Raw genomic sequence first — 6,000 nt, 5'->3', positions numbered from 1 at the left:
ACCGTAAGTGTAGCCGTGGTCTTCACAAGAGAACGCCCACCGTGGCGCCCCCAGGGACTCACACAGCCACGATAAACTCCCTGAGTTTGAGACTTTACGGTTCAACTCAGCAAAGGTGGGGCTAGATGCTGCTGTTGGTCATAGCAGAGGCTCAGACTCAGGGTCTGCATCAGTGGACAGTGTGGGGGGAGAACTACGCTTAACACTAGATCCAACGAGTAGGATCTCTGGGATCACCACAGACAAACCAATTGTGGTGAACGGCCACAATTAGGCCATCCCAGCACTAGCTGTAGAGAACAGAGACTCTTACATTGAGTTTGGTCGCAGAGGCATCCATCACCTATGGAGTCAGGGAGAGACCGAGACTACACATCTGTGGAAAGCATAGAGGGTGACCTGAGCTTAACACTAGATCCAGCCCCATTTATACCGGCCATCTGCATAGACTGAGAAAGACTCAGAGAGCCAAGCTTACAGCAGGAAAGGAGCTCTGTGTGTGCACAGAGAGAGACCGCAGAGGCCCAGTCTGCTGAGTAGTTATATATTTGTTGAGTTGCATTAATTCGTCGTTGGGGGTTGTTTTCTTTTTTTCTTTTTTGTGTGTGTCAGTGTGTATGCCTGTTGTTTTTTTTTTTACCCTCTCCCCAAACCCTCTCCCAAGCTTCTTCCATTGTATACACCTTCTCTCTTCTCTCCATCCCTTTTCTTTTTTCCTTTCTTCTCTTCTGTGTCTTGTCTTAAATCCACTTTATATCACTATACTAAAAACTCTGCATTTGTTACTAGAATACCACTACATATACACTATCGCTAATTTCTATTCTATACTACCTTACCAAACTCATACTCTCATTCTATGTGATCCTCTCTGTGGATCAAATATTCTTGCATTTACAACTTCCCTCCTCACTCAACCTTCACTATTAAATACAACACGACTTGCCCTTGGATACACCAGCTGATACCTAGAGACTCAAGAGAAATCTATCAAAAGCAACAGATACAAACTTCTAAAATCATGAGAAGGAGGAATAACAAGGAAGCAATGGCCTCCCAGAACACCATAATAACAGAACCTGACAGCACAGAAGTGCAGGGATCTCCAGAAGGTCAAATCACGAATGTAACTGTAGAGATAATGCAGGAATTCCGAAAAGAATTTAGAGAGAGAGTCTGAAAGAAATAAAGAATGCAATAATTGAAGTGAAGGCATCAATTCAAACTATAAACAATTGATTAGACCACATGGAGAATAGAAACTTGCTCCTAGAAGATGATCGCTCCACAAATGAATGCATAGTATATAACTTAGAAAAAACAATTTGACAGCATGAATTGGACATTGAAGAAATATGGGCCCATTTAAAAGACCCAACCTGCCGGGCATGGTAGCGCACATTTGTAATCCCAGCACTTGGGAGGCTGAGACAGGAGGATCGTGGTTTGCAGAAAGCCTCAGCTACTTAGTGAGGCCCTTTGCAACTCAGTGAGACCTTGTTTCAAAATAAAGAATAAAAAATAGGGCTGGGGGTGTAGCTTGGAGGTAGAATGCCCCTGGGTTCAATCCCCAGTACTAAAATAATAATAATAATAATAATAATATAAAAGAGGTAACCTAAGAATTGGCATAGAAGAGGGGGAAAAAAGTGAAACCAAAGGGATCAACAATATTTTCAAAGAAGTAATATCAGAAAAATTTCCAAACATAAGAGCAAGAGGTTGATACACAGGTACAGGAAATGTACAGAACCCCCTTTCAACAAGATCAGAGAAAAGGGTCCCCAGGCCACATAATAGTCAAATTGACTGACCAATGCAGAATCCAAGGAGAGAATCTTAAAGGCAACAAAAACAAAAGACCAAATGACATTCAGAGGCAAACCAATTAGCATCACTCCAGACTTCTCAAACCAAGTCATGAAAGCCAGAAGGGCCTGGAGTAGCATATTCCAAACTCTGAAAGAACACAACTTACAGCCCCAAATTTCCTACCCAGCAAAGCCATCTCTCAAATTATACAGGGAAATAAAAATCTTCCACGACAAACAGAAGCTGAAGGAATTTCTGTCTTCCAAACCAGCACTAGAGAAAATACTCAAAGAGACTAACTGCATAGAAGAACAAATACTCCCTCAAACAGATGTTAAATCTCAAAGTGTTGGGAATTAAAAATCATCTCTCAATAAGCACACTGAATGTAAATGGCCTCAACTCCCCAATAAAAAAACATAAAGTGGCAAAATAGATTAAAAACCAGAATGCATCTTATCTGCTGCCTGCAAGAAACACACCTTACAAGGAAAGATAGTAACAAACTTAAGGTAAAGGGCTGGAGCAAGGTAATCCATGCCAATGGAAATTGAAGACAAGCAGGAGTAGCAACTATGATATCAGACAAGTTAGACTTTAAGTCCAAGCTTATTAGAAGAGACAAAGCAGGTCATTGTGTGTGTGTGTGTGTGTGTGTGTGTGTATGTGTGTGTATGTGTGTGTCTGGGGATGGAACCCAGGGAAGTGTGTAAGGCTCTGCTCTTGCATCATGGAGACTGAGGAGAGAGAGAGAGAGAGAGAGAGAGAGAGAGAGAGAGAGAGAGAGAGAGAGAGAGAGAGAGAGAGAGAATATGAATGTAAACTCCATCCTCCAAACAAAATACAAAACAATCTCATCTGTATTCCCACCATTCAGTGGTAACCACCAACATTTTGGCACATTTCTTTCTAATCTTTCAACAAATGTCTTTATTTCTGTAACTGAGAGCACGCATAAATGTAGTTTTAGATCCTGCTTTTTTTTTCCACTTAACATCAGCACATAAACCCTCATTATTTTAAGTGCTGCCCAATAATCCATCATGGATACTATGTAATTTATGAACATTTCCTTCACGGTTGGATATTTAGGTTGTTTCCAACATTGTCACTATTATAAATAACCCACTATGAGCATTTTGAGTCCATAAATCTGTGCAGGCACCACGGATTATTTTTTTAGGATGGTTTCCCAGAAATGTCATTGCCAGGCTAAATGCCGCGAATATTTTAAAGATTATGTAGAGATGTAGTATTCTTTATAAATAGCACATATATTCTTTTACAGATACATGGCGAGCCTTCCAGGGGGCCAAGAGTGGTACAGACACTCGTTCCTGGGTATAAGTGTGGAACAGAGGTGGAGATGAGAGAGAACCAAGGACAGCCTACCTCTTGGTCCCTCATTAAGCCCTGGACTTCTTCCTTTTGTGAGTCACTTCCCAGTTTTTAGGGGTACACACTGATTAAATACGGATCAATGACTGCCAACATGTGGAAATTTCATATATGAGTCTGTGTGTCTTTTGAAGGTTTTCTCATCGGTTTAAGCACAGCAGGGAACTTTGTCATTTGTTATCTCAAGGGCTCCTGAGAGGTGGAGTGGAAGGGCCGTTCCCAGCGCTGGGTCATGCATAAGCAACTCAGCCCCAGAAAGAAGTGACTTACTCAAGGATGTCGAACTAGCTGCAGAGAGCACTGGGACTAGAATTCTAGTCTCAAGGCTTTAGACTACAGCCTCTCTTATGGGCTGAATTTGTCCCTGGTCCCAGATTCCTGTGTTGCAACGTAACCCACTGTGCTTATATCTGAATAGAGAGCCAATATACAATATCGGTTAAAGGAGATCACAAAGTGTGTGTTTGAGGTGGGGGACTACTCTGCTAGAACCAATATTCTTTGTGTGTGTGTGTGTGAGTGTGTGTCATACTGGAAATTAAACCCAAGGATATTCTAATATTGAGCTATACCCCCAGCTGTTTTGTTTTTTATTTTGAAAAAGAGTCCTGCTAAATAATTATGCACTGGAATTGAACCTATGGTCTTCCTATTTCAGTTTCCCCAATACTACGATTATAGGCATGTACCACTGTGCCTGTCAAGTGTGTGTGTGTGTGTTTGTGTACATGCGTGTGCATGAAGGGCTGGCCTTGAACAAGCAATCCCCCTGCTTTGGCCTTCCAAGTCACTGGGATTACATTCATGTGCCACCATGACCAACAGAACCAGCATTCTTATAAGAAGAGGAAGAAACACTAGAGGGCTCTCTCTCTCTCTCTCTCTCTTTCTCTCCCTGTGGAGAGTAGAAGCCATAAGCTGCGGTAGTAAGAAGGTGGTCATCTACAGTCTGAGAAGTCTTACCAGAAACCAACCCTGTGGCGCCTTCATGTTGGACTTCTAGCCTTCAGAACTGAGAGAAAATAAAGTTCTATTGTTTAAGCCCCTTCCACTGTGGCAGGGGGCTTTTGTTATAGCAGCCTTAGGAGACTAATACAGATTTGGTACTGAGAAGTGGAGTGCTTCTGTACCATTGTACAGGTGGCTTTGGAACTGAGTATGGGCAGAGGCTGGATGAGCTTTGAGATCCATGCTAAAAGGAAACTGGGTTGCTTTGAAGGGCCCATTGTTAGAAATGTGGGCACTAGAGAGGATTCTGGCAAGGGCTCAGGGAGCAAAGGGAATTGTAGGAAAAGCCTCTATCATCTTAGAGTATACATTTGTCATGGTGAATATAATGTTAGTCAAAATACAAATATTAAAGGTGATTCCAGTGACGCCGTAGATGGAGTACCAGTCAGCTCTTTGTTGCTATAACTAAAAGAGCTGAGAAGCACATCTCAGAGGAGGAAAAGTATATTTGGCTCACATTTTCAGAGGTTCAGTTCATGATCAGCAGGCTCCAAGGCAAAAATATTGTGGCAGGAGAGTGGATGGAGAAAGCTGTTCAGCTCATGGCAGCTGGGAAGTAGAGAGGGAGAGAAAGGAGCCAGAGACTGATATAGTCAAGGACATGTCCCTAGTGATCTATCTCCTCCAGCCATGGCCCACCAGCGGACAGTTACCACCCAGTAAATCCTTTCAAATTATTAGCTCATCGAAGAAGTTTTTCCACTGATGAGCTCAGAGCCTGCATGATTCAATTTCACGCCTGAGCACTGGTATATCACCAACACATAAGCTTATTTGGGGGACGTCACACATTCAGCCCATTAGCAGTTGGCAACAAGGAACGTGTTATTGGAAATAGAGGAAAGATGCTTCTCATTATAAAGCAGCCCAGGACTTGGCTACACGCTGTTCTAGTGTTTTGTGGAAAGTGGAAATTGTGGGTGACAAACTTAGATATGTGTTTAGCTGTGGAGAGTCCTCAGCAATGCATTGAAGGTGTGACCAGGTTTCTCCTTGTTGCTTCTATAAAACGTGAGAGGAGAGAATTGCTAAACAAAAGGAATCAGAGATTTGGAGAATATGGAAAAATTTCGGCATATAAATATATATTGCAGAAAAACCCTGATAAAACATATTGTGAAAATACCATTAAGGTTGTAGCTAGAAAATTACTCTATGCCATGCCTGGGGTTAACCAGCCACTTTTAGCAGGAGTTAGGTACAGGATTGGGGGTGTCCAGAGGGAATGGAGTAAAGATAAAACAAAGGAAAACTTTCAGAATTCTAGGATTCTAAGGACAGGAAAATAGAGCTTTTTGTATGTAAACTTGCTGTCTGTTCTGAGAAAAGGGAAAAGTGAAGGCATTTCAATGACCAGGGATGGAATGCCACTCCCACTGTGGGTCCAAGGGTGATGCTATCTCAGAAGGTCCTCTCCTCTTTCTGCTCAGGGTGAGGGAGGCCACTGTCCAGCCTCTGGGGGTGACACTGCTGTGCCACTGGGCCTGGAGGACAAAGTTTTCAGGAATATATTATTGGACATGGAAGAAAGGTAACCCTCATCATAATGGGACACAGGACTTAGCCACATGGTGTTCTGGGGTTTTATGGAAAGTAGAAATTGTGGGTAACAAACTTAGATATGTGTTTAGCTACGGAGCATCCTCAGTAGTGTTGAAGGTGTGGCCTGGTTTCTCCTTGTGACTTGTGCAAAACATAAGAGGATTATTCTAGAGCGCTAAGAAATAAATGAGGGACTTTGCCTTGCTGAATTTGCCACTTCTTGGGACCCCATTCTTC

Source organism: Muscardinus avellanarius (genome assembly GCF_963383645.1).
Source record: "Muscardinus avellanarius genome assembly, chromosome: 7".
Classification (NCBI taxonomy): domain Eukaryota; kingdom Metazoa; phylum Chordata; class Mammalia; order Rodentia; family Gliridae; genus Muscardinus; species Muscardinus avellanarius.
Note: the sequence above shows the minus strand (reverse complement) of the source record.